General features: G+C 50.6%; 1 long non-coding RNA gene across 2 annotated transcripts in view; it reads right to left on the bottom strand.

The window, feature by feature from the left end:
* Window positions 1-3,583: 3,583 nt before the first annotated feature.
* LOC116079623 overlaps window positions 3,584-16,988 on the bottom strand; it is a 79,180-nt gene continuing 65,775 nt past the window's right edge. Inside the window, exon 3 of one of the 2 annotated variants that reach the window (XR_004114069.1) lies at window positions 3,584-4,011. This is a non-coding gene — a long non-coding RNA (uncharacterized LOC116079623). Of the gene's footprint in view, window positions 4,012-12,785; window positions 13,242-16,988 lie in introns of those variants that run through there. The other variant, XR_004114067.1, reaches the window with a different exon arrangement.

The raw sequence follows: 16,988 nt of genomic DNA, 5'->3' as shown, positions 1-16,988 counted from the left end.
CAATGCCCTTCATTAGGCTGGCAGGGCCCGGACAAGCCTGGGTTGCCTCAGAACCTGCTTCCAGATGAGTTGCCTACCAGGCTCTTATCCTGTTTTCAAGAGCTGGCTCAGGAGTGCCCTCTTTCGGGATGTGACAGTTGACTTTTCTCTTGTCCCCATTCTAATGCCCAAAACACTGAGAGGTGCTTGACCACTGTCACCACCCACCATTCTGCCCCACACCTCGTTTACTTCTTAATGCAGGCAGAACCACCTTTGATCAGATCACTTGTCCAGTGAGCAAACTGAGCCTTAACAGAGCTATGACCTGGCAGAATTGCCCCTCAGCTCCCCAAATTCCAAGGCTGTTCTGGCCCCCACTTCCCTACCCTCCTCCCACATACAGTTGTTCAAGGGTGACTGCGTGCCAGGCATTGTACTACGTGTCAGGATATTAAGAAGGGGCTGGGGGAGCTGGGTGCCAGGAGAAACAGGTGCTATGGTAGATATTTGAAGGACAGGGACAGGAGTTGGCTAAGTAGTCCCTCTGACGGAACCCAGGACCACCAGGAAGGGGAACAGGCATGCTGATGCTAAAGGCTGAGAGACGCCACTGAAAGGCATCATTTCCTGAGCTGTCCCCCCCTACCAGGCCCCACGAAGGCAGCAGGCACTGCTCAAACCCCAGAGGACCCTGCAAGAATCACAGTACACCCCTCACTCGTCTGGGGATCCCAATGGAACCCCATAGCTTTGCAATTGCAGCAGCACACATCTGTTTATGTGCTATTGAAAGCCGCGTTGACAATATATTTGTTTAATTTCCAGGAAGAGAGGGGCGATTTGTCAGGGTCAGGCATACGTCTTGCATAAAACATTTTGATTAAACTCTGTTGGCCAGAGAATTACTTCCCTGTCATACTTAGGAACATCTAGCTATTCCCTAATTGAAGGCACTGCCTCGCCATGTAATGTTGCTGATGTGGGATCCTCCCCAGAAGAGAACCCAAGGTGTCTTGGGAGAGGCGTTAGCTCGTACAGGCGGTGAACAGTACTGTGTACTCAGCTGGAGACCAGCCAGCTTCCCATAGGGAGCAGAAGTTATTAACAAACATAGGAGGGTCAGCAATGTGTCACAGTGCCATCAACCACCCCACAGGTATGGAGGCCCCACATGCATCCTGTTCTCACGGCACTGTTGTGCTCTTGTGCAGAGGACCTAGCCAACTTTGGCCTCGCAAGAAGAGGCCGGCTGAGGGGCCCTGCAGATAGCGAGCAAGCTGGAGCCCTCCCTCGGCCATTACCCAGTCATGCGCAGTAGGCCTCATCTCTCTCCCGAGGGGGAGTCAGGCCAGAACAGCCTCTCTTCCTGGAGTGGGGGGAGGGGAATTTAGGGCGGGGGGACACTGGGGTGAGAGCAAGAAAAATGAGAGGTGCTGCTCCTGTCCTGTCCGTACTATGTGCCTCTTCCAACAATCAGTGGCTTCACTAAGTAGGGGGTTTATACTTACTATCTCTGGGTTGGAAAACGGAAACACACAGAAGCAAAATAGGTTCATCTGGATTCAGAGAGGCACAGGATGTGGTCTCATGACCCAGGATTTGTGACACATGATGCCAGCCCAATGAAGACATGAAAACCCCAGGAGAGCCTAGGCTGAAGGAACTTGCCACCCCAGGGACCAATTCCCTTTCAGTCCACTATGTCAGGGGACAGGCCTGTTCCTTTCTTCCTGTCGTGTGTGGAGGAAGGAAGGGCTAGTCAGTACTGGCGCGCCTCCTCAGAGAACCCAGATAGAGCCCCAGACTCGTGCCTCCAGCACCCAAGGCGTGGCCAGGGAAACCCTGCCTTTACAAATGTGAAGAGCCTAGTTCTTTACATTTGTAGATTCTAGGGCATCACTGTCTGATTCTGTAGTCAAGAGTCGTGTGTGACTGTTGAACACACAATGTACTTAATCTGTCGAGATTTAAATAAACATAGCATGCTGGATTTCAGAAGCGGCAGCGCCTGTCATGAAAGAATCTGAGTTCTTGTACATAAATTTTATGCTGATTTTATGTCAGAGTTCTACGGCTTGGGTAGATCAGGTTAAATAAAACATAAAGCCAACGTCACCAGCTTTTTTCCTCTTATGAAACATGGATCTTGTTTTTCTCTTCGCCCACTGGGTTCCAAGGCTGAGGTTGCCTCCCACAGCGCCTCTGGTGGCTGGAACAGGTAAGTTCATACCACTGAGGACCTGCGGCCAGAGCAAGGTACCTCATGGACCTTGCACCTCACTTTGTCTATCCGTGAAATGACGATGCTGACAGTCCTTTCTCCTAGGGATGGAGCTGAGGAACACGTTAATTGATGCTTGGCACGTTGGCTAAGGGCATTCTGGCTACCCGAGCATCTTGTAGCCTGGGAGGTGGGCCTCGCTCCTGCGTTTCTGTCGACCTCTCAAACTCAAGTTCTCCTTAGGATAGTCTTTCCTCAGAGAGACACGAAGGGTTTGCTGCACAGGTGGTTCTGGGTCCTGGCAGGAAGCAAAGCGCTTCCTGTTGTGTACTGGAAAGGCTCCCGAGCTGGACCAAAACCATGCTAGAAAAACTTCCTCGTGATCCTCGTTTGGGTTCCTGTCTGCCATTCCCCTGTGCTCTTGAGCCTTGGGCCCCAGTTGTCATCCCAGGTTCCCTCAAAGACCCCCCTCTTTCATTTTCCTGCTCTTGCTTGACAGGCTCTTCAGGGTGGCTGATTAGCCTGTCTGCGTGGCCAGCAAGTTTCAAGGCTCAGTCATAACACTTACCTCTGCCTTTCTGTGTGACAAGCAAGGCTAGCTTTGAGGTCACTGCAGAGTTTAGGAAATTATAAACAAAAGGGGGTGGGGTTCTTTGTAATCTCACCACCAAGATGTGGCCTCTGGTTAGCATTCCCTTCCAGAAAAATGCAGTCCTGAGGAGTTCAAAGGCAAGTCCTAGAGGCACTTGAAATGTTTTAAAAAGTAAAGTGAACAGATGAAATCATTTTAGCAACATATTTCATTCACTGAAGGCAAACCATCCCCATCTCAATATACCATCAGTATGAATATGAAATGTGAATGAGACAGCTTACATCCTTCACCGCTTGCATCTCTGAACTCCAGTATGTGCCTCCTGACACAGTGCATTTCATTTCGAACCAACTACGTTTCAAGCGCATCATAGCCCTGTGTAACTCATGGCCATCATGCTGGGCAGTGTTTTCAACTCACAGGCTTTAAACATTTTTACTATATTTATTTATTTATTTGTGTATGAGGGTTGGGTACTGCCATGGCACAGATGTGGAGGTCAGAGGCCACCTTTTTCAGGAGTCAGTTCATTCCCTCTACCATGCAGGTCCTGGGTCTGGAACTCAAGTCATGAAATTTGGAAGCAAGAAACTACCCAATGAGCCATCTCACCAGGCCTCTTAAAGACACAGGGGCAGTTTTGACAATTGGAGATGGCATGACCTATACCTTGAGCCTAGCAACCAGGAAAGCTCTTGCTTAAGACGGGCACTGGCACAGGCATAGAACCCACACACTTTCCCCGTAGAGCCCCATATATTGATCCTTAAATAACTGAATTTCAGTAGAAAGAAATGGGAAATGTCTTCATCATGGCCAGGGTTTACAGTGGAAACTAGGCTTCCCAGAATCCCCCAAGTGAGAGATGGGGAATCCATGGAGCCCCTCCACAGCCCTCCATAGACTCAGACAGCTTCACTCTCAGCGCTCGCTCCTGTTTCCACGAATTTGTACTCTAAGCAGAAGCTGGGAGAACCCTAGCGCTCCACACTTGACATCCCGCCAACTTGGGCTCTGCACAACGGGCTCCCCGAACTGCATGTCTCCCGGGATGAAAGATTGCAAAAGAAGATAAAAATAGTCCCTCGGAAAGGGACTGCTTCAGCTGTCCCGGTTTGCGGAGTCCCCGTTCCACCGCAGATGTGAATAATTCATCATGGAAAGTACTGCTGTGAAGTAAGGGGTGTCACTGCTGCGTTTCTTTGATGAGGCCCTTAAAAAAAAATCATAAACACCCAGCACATTAGGAGGAACCCAAGGAGCGTCATTTAAAGTTGTTTTTTTTTTTTTTGTTGGGGGAGGGACAGAAAGCAGCACCCGGGATCCTGTGCTACCCGCTTATAACTTAAGATGACGAATCAAAGCTGCTTTGGGTTTCCCCCTGGGCTCAGGCTGGAGGGTATGCCTGTGTCCCCAGGAGGTGGTCCTGGGAAAAGAAGCATTTGGAACACAGATCCTGTCACTGGCGTTTCCCTGGCCTCTTATCTTTACTTCCTCCTGAAGAGAGACAGAATGACTCCGGAAGGCACAAATATGCTGGGGAATCTGCAGATGTGAATAGCAGAGGCCAGCGCCACAATGTAGGAGCCAAGAAGGCCCCACACACTCACTTAAGCTGATCCCTGCATTCCCTGAGATTCCGCAGACACTCTTTTATCAGAAAGGCCCTCTGAGGCATGAGGCAGGGTGGGTGGCTCCCAAGGCCCTTTGCCCTCCAGAGGCCCCATGGTGATGGTGGCTGCTGCTTCTGCTTTCCAAAGTCTCTGAGCTGAGCACCAGGGCTGGTGTGCAAAAGCAACAAAATCTCAAAAACAAGTAACAAAAGGTAGCTCTGAAAACAAACGTTTTCTACAAAGTTAGCTCACCTTTCTGTGGGAAGAGCATGAGGGCTCAGGTGAGCGGTAGGTGCTGCTGTCTGCAGGTACTAGGCACAGTACCCCTTTCCCCCCTCTCCAAATTATAGGATTTTTGAATATAGAAATTGTTTTTTGTTTTGTTTTGTTTTGTTTTGTTTTGTTTTTGAGACAGGGTTTCTCTGTGTAGCCCTGGCTGTCCTGGAACTCACTCTGTAGACCAGGCTGGCCTCGAACTCAGAAATCCGCCTGCCTCTGCCTCCCAAGTGCTGGGATTAAAGGCGTGCGCCACCGCCGCCCGGCTAGAAATTCTTAAAAGCAACAACAATAGAACATCTCTTGAAACCCAGACTGGTCTCCATTTCTCCGTGTTGTCCAGGATGACTTTGAACTTCTGCTCCTCCCGCCTCCACCTCTCAAGTTGCCCCCACCCCCAGTTTATGCAATGCTGAGAGTTGGACCCAGGGTTTTACACATACTAGGTCAGTCCAACTGAACTACATACCCAACCTAATTCCAGAAAATTCTTATCTAGAAATCCAACCTGTAGAATGGGTTTTCTGGAATCGACCTAGTTGAAGTGGGAAGGCTATGGAGCACCCTCCCCCTAACCCAGAGCAGCCCGCATTGATACCCTGGGCCCATGATAGCCATTTCTCTGGGCAGAAACGGGTTGGTAAACTGAGTCTTTGGTAAGACCGGTAGGGCTGGAGACGCTGTACTGGTTATGTGAGTTACTATGTCAAAATTCTCAGGGCTACTTCTCTGTCAGTGGTATCCCAGGCTCCCTCAATCACAGCCTGGGGTTCTAAGACAGAACCAGACCCCATTTCTATCCCCTCTAGCTAATCACCTTATCCCTGTTGGTATTCCTACAAGATGGGTACGTCCTCTCTAACCCCACTGACAACTGACAGCTTCCAGACTCTGGATTTCACTCTAGCAGGAAGAACAGCTCAGTTTGGCTTCTTGCATGAAAATTCCAGTCTGTCATGTCCTGGGGTCGGTACAGACCCATTGGGTATCTCTTGACCTTGGGGACCCCTCCCCAGTACAGTAGAGCTTGGTGCAGGAAGGCCAAGGAGGAGCGAGCCTTGGCAGGGCCATCAGTGAGGGAGCCAGCATGGCAGCTGCCCCTGCAGCTGCAGCCTAGATCTTGCCCAGTGACGGATGTAAGGCCTATTCAGGCCCTGTAGGAAGAGATTGAGAAGAATTCTCCTTGCCTTGAGGAATCCATTCCCTGGCATGAGCTCATTGTACCTCCTTCCTGGGAAAACAGAGGGGATATCTTTTCACCTCATAGGGAGGAGAGGCCTGGGCTGTGGCCAAGGTCCCTGGATTCCTGACCTGGTCACCAGCACTCTCTCCTGCACTCCTACCATCTTGCAGGTCTCCAGGGACTGATCGGCATGGATCAGTGGCCCTGCTAAAAATCGGACAGCCGTTTGCTGTCATTTGGCTTGAGGGGAGCATGGAGACTAAATCCAAGCATCACATAGCTGGAAGCCTGAGCTATCTGAGGGCGTGGGGAGGAGGGGATGTTCGAAGGCTGCTCCTTTATCTTGCCAATCTCCCAGGGAGCCAGTGAGGTGGGCAGAGAAGGACCCACATCACACATGGCCTGGCCCCAAAGTTAGCAATTGTCTACTGTGCCCTTGGAGATCTCAGGCCTCTTGGGGATATCCTTCCCAGTGAGTCCCCTCCCTCCTCAGAGTGTTGTGTTTGTGTGGAGCAAGACCCCCACCATGGGGTGAGTGCACGCCCCTGCTCCTTGACAACTGCCTGTAGACAATGATCTGCTTCTGTAGAGCCTGAGAGGGAGGGAAAGAGGCCTGAAGAGGAGGGGGAGGGGGATGGTAAGCAGGAAGCATAGCTAGGGCTAGCCCCTCCGGCAGTTTTATATCTGCTCCATTCCCTCGCCATTTGCTACCTCACCTCCTCTTTGCCCCTGGTTGTAGCCTCTGCTCCCCACCCCTCATAGCCCAGGCCCTCATGACCACAGCACATCTCATCGCCTACCTCAAGTTCCCCAAAGGTTCCTCAGAGCTAAATTGTCAATCTCTATTCCTTCCCCAGGGTAAAGCCAGACATTGTATAACCCCTGGCCCCCCTCCCCAGCCTTGGCTGTACGGTGAACCCTCACCCACTGGCTCAGCGACTCAGGGGACTCTCGACTCTCTACTCTCTTCACGTCAGAAGGCTCTTCTTGCCTGCTTGTTGCACACTGCCCAGGACATGTCTCAGAAGTCTCTCTCCATCCCTCCTCACCTCATCATGGCCCCATGGTCCATGTTCCCCTCCTGCTGCCCAAACATGTGTCCACCTCAAAGGGACCTGCCAAAGCCCGCAGCAGAACACGTTATTCTAGGCCCTGAGCCCTCCTCACTTTCAGCTCTTTCCAGGTGCAATGTGAGGTGAACACCACCTGAGGGTGTCTCACCTGTGCTCCTGAGACCCACCTTTGCAACAACTGTCCTGAAGCTCTTGGTGACAGTTTAGTCTCCTCTAACCCTCAGCAGGAGGTACTGTCTACCTCCTGGCAGGAGCTGTGGGCTCCCTGTGTCTAGTTTCCCTAGCTAGCCTCACAGATCATCCAGGAGGCCACTGTTTTTAGTCATCCTTAGAAAAATGACAATTACGCCAAGTCCTTTGTTCTTGCCACCCTTTGGCACTCACGACAATGCTACCCTCCCCATAGGGGAAGGCCTCTTTTACACAAGCCACTGATGTATGTCCCCGCCACCGTCCTTCACGTCAAATACCTCCCTAGAACTTTTATCTGCCTGGAGGAATGTGCCTCAAGGCCCCAGAGAGTAAGGGAAGTGTATCTCAGTGTTCTGAATATGGCAGTTTGAGCCACAATCTGACGGGAGCTCTCTGGCTCTCGGACATGCTGGCATCTGCAACACTGGTCAGACTCGCTTGGCTGTGTGCCATGGCATCCCCGTGCTTGCATGACTTCCCCGTTTTCTACCTCACAGAGGAACCATCTGCGTGTCAGTAAAGCTGTCACTCAGTGGGTCTCCCTGATTATGAGGTAGCATCCCTTCCTTAGCAGGTGGCTCTGGGTGGCCATCTGCTCCCACACACCTGAGTCTACCTCAGAGCATAGGGAGGACTAAGGTGCACCAAGAAGTGTCTTTGTCTTCAGAGACGGCTCAGGTAAGACTGTACTGCTCTCGCAGAGAGCATGAGTTCAATTCCAGCACCAGGTAGCAGGCACAGCATCCTGCAGCACCATCTCCAGGGGATCTGACCCCTCTGGCTTCCTCAGGCACTACACTCACACATGCCTCCCTCCACACATATACAACAAATCTTTTTTATTTCTCTAAAAATAAAGTAAGTTAATAAATAAACTGTACATGTTCCATGAGCGTCAGAGTTATGGCCGGCCTGTCCACCTTCCTTGATTCCCACAGCAAATACCCATAGGGGTTTCCCCAAAGAACCAAAGGCATCAGCAAGTGAGGTAGATCTAAAAGGTGGACAGCTCCTCTTCTCTCAGCAGTTTGTAGCCAGTGAAGAGCCTGGTGAGCCCAGTGGTCAGCTCTGGGTGAACTAGGGTGCCCTTCCCCCACCACGGCACCCCATGGTGCAACAACACTGGATCCTGAGACTCCACAAGGAGGCGAACAGCTTCCTGCATGCCTGCTCCTGGTTCATTGGTACACTGCTTTGATTTTTGTGGGTTTGTTTATTTTTGAAACAAAGTTTCTTTTTAGCCCAGGCCAGCCTTGAACACACTGTGTAGCTAAGAATGAATTTTGGATTCTTCCGCCTCCATCTCCCAAGTGCTGAGGTCACAAGCATCCTTTTGTGGTGCTGTGGCTCGAACCCAGAGCCTCGAGCATCCTAAAATCTAGAGCGCATCCTAGGCAAGCACTTTACAAACAAAGCCACATCTCCAGACCTACACTGGCTTTTAGTTTGGCACCGTGGAACTCTCGAAGACGGATAGACATGTTACCTGCCCACTCGTGGCTTCTGGGCAGTGGTGTGGCATGGGGCCCACCTTTGTGTCCCTCAAAGCCTCTTCCGGCTTTCCCAGGCCACCTGTGACTGTGTCCTGCTGTAACAGGAGACCTGAACTGGGTGGTCTTGATTCTGCCGTCTTTAGTCTGACCTGTGCTGGTAGATGACATCCAGGTGACACACATCACAGCATTTGGGGAGGGGGGATGGACAGCCCTCAGAGACACAGTCAGCCTACCTCTGCTCTGTCTTAGCTCCATCCTCAGTGGCATGAGGACACTGTCTGGCAGTGCCTGGTGCTCCCTGGGCTCTTGTAAACAATGCCCCCCCCCACCTCATTGTTCATCACTGACCCCTACCCATAACCTGGAGACAATGGCCCATGTTCCAGCTGCAGAAGGTCAGTCTCCAGCAGGCCATCATTAGAGTGTAACCAGGGACACATCACACTGGTATTTAAAGAGAGAGAAGGGAAGCACATCTGAAGACCAGCTTGCTGCCTTGGAGCGGGAGGCAGGCGCGTGGCTCATTGCTCCCAGCCCCTGGGGCTATAATTAAGCCAGGCAGACTCCGAGCACGTCTGCGGCTCAGCTCAGTCCCAGCACAATATTCTAACCCACGGTTAAATGAGGATAAATAAAGGCAGCCCCTGACAACAAGGACGGTGCCTCTGATTGCTGTCTGCAGACAGCAAGCATAGAGGATGGACCGCGGAAGTGGCCTCGGGATGGCTGGAACACGCAGGGTCCCTGGATAAACATGCGGATCTCTCTCAGTTCCTCAGTATCTCCTATTTACAATATAGGGGAGCAGAAGAGTCCTGTCCCCTGTCCCCTGCCCCCTTACAGTCTGCACTCTTCAGTTTGCTCTCAGCTTTTAGCTCTCCACACGGAGCTCCTGAAAGAGACGCTCAGCGGATGTTGGCAATGTGGGTTCTGCAGGGTGCCCCTCCATCAAATCATGCGTGGGGGGTCACCTGCGCTGAGACTTGGAGGGGAGAGTTAGTGGCCTCGATTCTGGGGTCCCTCTCAGAGCTTTGATGTGGCTGTGGAGGTCTTCTCAAAGCTCCCAGAGAGGATATCTCCAGTGGGGCCTAAGGTAGCCATACAGCCCTCTGTGCCTGGGGGTGAGTGCCTGCGTAGTGCCCTCGGGCCACCAGGGGGCAGAGGCGGTCAGGCGAGGCCGCTTCCCTCGCTTGGGTGAGCCGGGCTGGGCAGCCAGCAGAGGATGTCCGCAGAGAAGGCCTGCAGCTGCCTGTAAGCCGGGCAGGCAGAATGCTCCTCCGTAGTCCAGAGGGCTAGAGATGCACAGCTCTCTGTTCTCGGCCCTCTGAAAAACTTATGAGAATGCTGTTTAGGCTTTCTGGGTGCTTCTCAGGACTGGGGACCAGCGGACCCGGAGACCCAGGCTTTGTACTGACCCTGAGATGCTGAGGTCTTGATCAGTAACAGTTCAGATCTGGTCTTTATGAGCTGCATTTCACAAGAGGGGGAAGCTGAAGCTGAAGCTGAGCAAGCAAGAGGCTCAGACTACCCTCTTTCTCTCTATCTTCTACCAGCTGGGGCAACTTTACCATTGTTATGGGGAAACGCTGTGAGACTTAATTCCCCATCCAGACAAGACAGGTTGTGCTTGGCGCAGAAATCGTTATTCAAAAATTACAGACTCTGGTTGTTTCTATGGAAACATTTTTCACCTCATGCAAATGAAGTGAGAGGCACGAAAACAACGCCTTCCCTACCCCCCCCCCCTTTTGGAACCGTAAAAAGAGGTTTCTGGAAGTTTAAACCAGCACTGCACACTAGGAGAGCCTGTGGCCTGCAGACAGGTCACCCGGGGGCTAGCAGGGTGACTTCGTGCCTCCCTTGTTCCTCAGGCCCAGTCTGGTTGACTCAGCTTCCTCTGAGGGTAGGTGAGCTGTGGACTCCAAAGGTAGCTCCCGAGTTCCTCTCAAAAGATACAGCTTCTGCCCAGTCAGTCTTCACAGGCAGTGGGCTCTGCATCTAGCCAGGCCGGCCAGCCTGCTCTGACAACCCTCTGTATCTCTCCCTGCCCGCTGCCATAGGCAGAGAGGTCAGGACACCTTTCCTTCTATGTTAACTCAAGCCCTAATGTCTGACTCCAGTTGTGTGGCCACAGATAGGGCTCTGTCTTTCTGATCACAGGGACAGCAAGGGTGACCAGCAGCTACCTTTAGCACTTAACATGTAGCTGGGACTCCAGCCAGCATGGAAAGAAAGCAAGAAGGGACAAGCTAGCCAGTGTGGATGTCAGTGCTTTAGGAACTTCACCTTGAGTTACCATCAAAGCCTGACATAGGTGGCCAGATGCACCAGGAGCTGGGGACTTGGGATGGCACTACCTGTATAGGAGCTGAGACTGTCACGGGGGTGGGGGGGACTGCTGTCCTTATCTCAGGACATTGGATACCTTGTTCCCTCTATAGACCTCAGTTTCCCCAATCATAGGGAACCAACACATCTCTTGTCAACCTCACAATGTGGCCCCTGGACATAGCTTCCTCCAGTCTCCCTCCTTGCTGAACCCTGCCTGCCCATTCTGGGTGCCAGCCTCAACCCAATTGTCATGGCTTCAAGTGCAAGTCCCGGCTTGGAGACACCTGGGTCACTGTCTTAGTTTGGGTTTTACTCTTGCTATGAAGAGACACCATATCCAAGGCAGCTCTTCTAAAGACAACATTTAATTGGGGCTAGCTTACAGGTTCAGAGGTTCAGTCCATTATCATCAAGGCAGAAGCATGGCAGCATCCAGGCAGGCATGGTGCAGGAGGAGCTGAGAGTTCTACATCTTCATTTGAAGGCTGCTATCGAAATACTGGTTCCCAGGCAGCTAGGATGAGGGTCTTAAAGCCCATGCCCACAGTGACACACCTACTCCAACAAAGCCACACCCACTCCAACAAAGCCACACCTACTCCAACAAGGCCACACCTACTCCAACAAGGCCACACCTCCTAATAGTGCCACTCCCTGGGTCAACCATATTTAAAGCACCACAGTCATGGTGGTTTGCCATCTTCCTCTTCTGGTTTCTCAAGACCTTCTCCATGACTAAGCCCTGTGCAGCATTGAGTAAGCCCAGCTTTGTATAGCGTACGTATGTCACACTGGGGTAACTAAACCCAAGGTGGGGTATTATTATCATCCCTAATGAACAGATGAGAAGAACAAGGTACAGAGGGATTAAACAATTTGCTTGAGGTCCCCCCCCCACCCCCTGGCTAGCAAATGGTGACAGCAATTAGAAGCGCCTGGTTGATCTCTAGAGGTCTCATGTTGGCTATCACACTATATTGATCCCGTTTGCCCTTGGCCGGCTAAAGCACAGGAGGAAGAAGATGGTGGAAATGGCTCTGCCCTCAGAATCAGACCTGAGCCCTCAAAGCTGAGGAATGTGGCCTGAGTACTCCCAGAAGCAGCCCCATCCCCTGAGACTGTATGGTCTCCTATGCTAGCTCAGCCCAATCAAGAAGTAGAAGGCACCGACTCCACCTCCCCAATAGGAGACAATACCATGAGAGTTTATAGACCAAAACTTACAGGGCAGAAAGTAGCACTTCCTCCTGTGTCCCTGGTGGCTTCCCAGGATGAAGTATGTCCCTGTAAGCCAGCAGGAATACTCCTGGAAGGGTGAGAGAAATCCAGGAGGAGTCGTGTAAAGGGCAGAGGCAGGGAATAGGAACAGACTGATACCCACTATTTAGTGAAGGCATAATGAGTTGCAGGGCAAGAGGTCCCCCTATAGGCTACATAGCACTCACTGGCTCCTCATTGGGCCTACCAGACTGGAAGATGTCAGGCACCGAGACTTCACAAGGCAACCCAGAGACAGGGAGCATGAACCCTGAAGCAAGGCTGCCAATCCAGACCCTGTTCCCTCCTCAGGTCTCAAACTCAGGAGAGAAGGGAGGCTCAGAAGGAAGATTCAAGCTTAAGAACAGCTGCTTCCTGAGAGGCACAGTCCTAGTAAATTCCCTAATTGTACAATGATTTCCTTGTCTTTGGTAAGCCATGGCCTCTGGCTCCTGTGATCTCTTGACCTCAGCTAGGGCTGTGGTGCACAGTTGCCCTTTCTGGGTTCCTCACATCCCTTGTGTTTATCCCTAGTCAGTCACTCATGACTTCGCCTCTCCAGTTACAGTGAGCCACACTAAACATTATTAGTCTGTGTAAGTCTCCTTTCCTGATTGGATCCCAGCTGATGTAACTTGGTACTGGGACTGGGATTTCAATAGGATCTGAGGACTGCTCGCTTACACACATCTGTGACCCACACACAGGTGTGGAAGAGGGAACAGTCACGACTAATCTATCAACTGTCATCCATGGTTGACTAGGGCGGAGCAGCTTGAACTTGATGGCTCTGGCGAGGCATGGATTCTTGTGAGTACTTCGAAGCAGCTGGGCAGAAAAGCTGGTCAGTCCATGGGTGTAGCCCACTCACACTAGGCTCCGAATCGGCCAACTTCTGCTGCTGCTCCCACAAGTTCCAGCTTCCTAGAGCTGCAGGGCTGGTGGTTCAGAGTCCACGCACAATCTAATCTAGCAGGATGCTCAACTGTAGCGATTGGATTTCCAGGCTCAACAGGTCTCTCCTGTGAAAGGGAGGGTAATTGATTGGAGAAGAACAGAGTCCTGGGACTTGGTGTGGAAACACCTGATGACCATACCAATGAGGCAATTGATCTTGAGGCTCTAACTCCCACTGAGCCTCTCTTGGCTGTAGCAGGAACTTGGCTCTAATGTCAGAAGTGACTAGCTTTTCCCAACCTCAGATGCCTGAGGTACACTCATGGGGCAGATGCTGTGAAAGGGAACTCACTACGCCCGTGCCCTGTGCCCATTAAACCACAGCTGCGTCCTAGATGAACATGCTGTAGGAGATGGCACATGCTCTCATTATCAAGATCTAACCATCTGAAGAATCAAAAGTGTGTGTGTGTGTGTTTGTGTGTGTGTGTGTGTGTGTGTGTGTGTGACACAAAGAGAGAGAGACCTGGGGACAATGTACATGAGCAGAAAGACCAAGATGGGAGAACTGTAACATTAGATCAGGGCAAGTGTTTTGGCATGGATGCACTTACTAGAAAGCTTCAATTTAATGTGTTGGCTTGTATAATTATTGCCATGTCATAACCACAATCACAAAGGCTCAACACACTCACACACACACACATACACACACACACACACACTCGCATGCATGCATGCACACATACACTCAGATGTACCCATGCATGCACTCACTAACACACATATACACACACTTGCATGAGTGCATGCACGCACACTTACTAACACACACACACTCACATGCATGCACACTCACTAACACACACACACTCGCATGCATGCACCCACACACACTCGCATGCACGCACGCACACACACTCACTAACACACACATACACACACACTCACATGCACACATGCACGCACACTCACTAACACACACACACTTTTCTGAGAGTCAGGAACCTGAACATGTCTTAGCTGGGCCCTCTGTATCAAAGTGTCCCACAAGGTGAGTGAGGGTGTCATACAGGGCTTTCCTAGAGAGCTTGCACCTCCCAATCGCAGCCTGGCAGTAGAACTCTACTCCCTGCAGGCTAGCCGGCAGAGGGCCTGCTGCTGTTGGCATTAGTTGAAGACTGCCCTCAGGAATCCAGATAGCAAAAAATACAAGTGCCTACAGGTTGAGAAGACAAGGGAAGGAAAGGTAGAAAGGCAGGATATGCCACCTTATATAAACTAGCCACAGAAGTGACTGCCCATTGCCCGTTGTCACAGTCTGTGGCTTAGAAGCATGTTTCAGAACCCACCCATAACCAAAGGAAGGGAATTAGGAATTACATCAAGAGCCAAGGGCCACCAAAAACCAGCACAAGCTGTGTCTACCACTAGCCAAAAGTGGGTCCAGCATCTTGATAGGGGATATACTAGAACTTAGTGGTGACCTAGAGCATTTCCCTGTGCTCTCAACCTTCCTAATGCGGTGACTCTTCAATATGCTTCCTAATGTAGTGGTGACCCCCTAGCCATACACTACTTTGTTGCTACTTCATAACTGTAATTTTGCTACAGTTACTAATCATAATGCAAATACCTGTGTTTTCCAGTGGTCTTAGGTGACCCCTGTGAGAGGGGTCGTGACCCACATGATGAGAACCACTGGCTGAGAGTTAACGAAGCCGAAATGCTAGAGCTCCTCTGGCGTGCCCCTGGACAGCTTTTCTGGGTGGGAAAGTTGGACTGAGTTATCATGTGAAAGTGTGCTCACACCCAGCCCCCAACTGAGTTCCATGGGAAGGTTCCAGCTATGGTTAGCATCTGCTTTTCCATCCATCCATTCATGTCTAGAAGCTCTGTTCCTCCGGCGACAGAGGTGAGGGGTGGAGTTTCAAGAGGCATGTCCTAGTGAAAAGCCATTAGGTCACTGCAGGGATTAGTGTAGATCGTGAGAAACCCCAGTTAGTTCTGATGAGAGTGAACTGAAAGAAAAGAACAGGACTGGCCCCTCAATCCCCAGCTTCCTGTTTTGCTATCCACCCTGAGGACCCCAACAGAGCTGAGCAGGAGCTAGCTCCGCTGCTCTTGAGCCTTCAGAACTTTGAGCTAAATAAACCTCTTTTCTTTATATATCTCATGCCCACGTCTCGCTTATACCACCAGAAAATGGACCAAGACAGCTCCAAAGACAGTCCCTTTCCAAAGGAGTTAAAAGCTACTCCAGTGCACAAAGCACTTGTCCCTTTGAAAATCTCTCCAGATGCCCTACTTTTAGCTCAGGCCTGGTCAAAGGAGACACTGCCACTGGCATGGATGGGGCCTGATGTCAGAAGGAATGACAGGGTCTCAGAGTAGCAGGAGCCAAGTAGCATCACTCACTCCCTGTTGCACCAAATGGTCATGTCCAGTGTGAATCCTATAGGGAAAGACATAGAATCCAAATACTTCAGCTACACAGACCCATGGAGCTGTTTAGACTGATGTTCCTAGGAATGAGCAAAGGACACAGGTAACGTGACACTGTCCCACTTTCGGTGGGACATACAAGAGCAAAAACTCAGCTGAAGTTTTAAGTCTGTCTTGAGTCCTCACAGCCTCCTCTTCGTTTTCCTTATTCAAATGAAGTCAACTGAGACCCAGAGTTACCGAAAGGCTAGCCAGTGCAGACTTTGCCAAAGGCATCTGCAACCATGAAGAACAGTGGGAATGAGTACAGTTGGGAAATCAGAAGGCCTGGGCTTTGGATGGTTGCTGGATAATTGTCTGCATTCATGGTAGTTCCCAAGGACTCAAAGAGCTTCTGTACTCATCATCAGAACAGAGGCTGTGAGGGTTTAACTGTCGGTGATGCGGTTTTGAATCACCTGGAAGGGAGCTTGCTCAGTGAGGGATTGTCTTGATTGCGTTGGCTGGCAGGCATGCTTGGGAAAGGTTTTCTTAGTTGGACTCTCTGAGGCAGGAAGAACCACCCTGAATGTGAGAGGTATCGTTTCACAGACTGAATGAAAAGATGAGAATAAGCTGAGCCATGGGAATCCGTGAATCCAGTGGTTCTCAGCCTGTGGTCATGATCCCTTTGGGGTCTGCCTATCAGACATCCTGTGTAGCAGATATTTACACCCTGATTTATAACAGCAGAGTTGCAATTATGAAGTAGCAATGAGAATAATTTTATGGTTGGGGATCACCATGACACGAGGAAGGTTGAGAACCACTGCTTTAATCCATTGTGTCCTGCTGTTAGCTATGAGTGTCCTGGAACCCACTCTCTCAAGCTCTCCCCACTATGACTTCTCTGCCATGATGATCTCTAAACTAGAACTATGGGTTAAATAAGCTCTTTCTCCACAGATTGCTTCTGGCACGGTGTTTTGGCACAAAAGGAAACAGTGTAGAGGCTGTTTGGTAAGTGATAGATAAGTATTGGTTTATATCTGATTCACAGTGGTCCCGGGTGGTCCATGGACCCACTCTGGACACTTTCTGCAGTTTTTAACATATGATGAAATGAGCCAAACTGAGAAAGTGTCAGAGTCCTCATGTTGGCTCTCTGACCTGGGGATGAAATAGAACCACTGCCAGCCAGGAGTACTTTACAGATGGCAAGGCTTAAAATCAATGCAGAAATAAAGACTTTCCAAGATATACCTGAACAGAGACAACTCATGACCACTCTACCACACTGGAAGACAGCTACAGGAATCCATACACAGAGAAAGAAGGAACTTAGAGAAAGAACAGATTTATTGAATACATGAATAAATGAAAACTAGAAAACATCCAGCTCAGTAATCCAGCAAACAGATAAATCAGGGAGAAATAAAAGAAAAAAA

This window comes from Mastomys coucha, unplaced genomic scaffold (assembly GCF_008632895.1).
Source record: "Mastomys coucha isolate ucsf_1 unplaced genomic scaffold, UCSF_Mcou_1 pScaffold6, whole genome shotgun sequence".
NCBI lineage: Eukaryota > Metazoa > Chordata > Mammalia > Rodentia > Muridae > Mastomys > Mastomys coucha.
The sequence above is the reverse complement of the archived record's forward strand: the minus strand, read 5'-3'. Positions and strand labels throughout refer to the sequence as shown.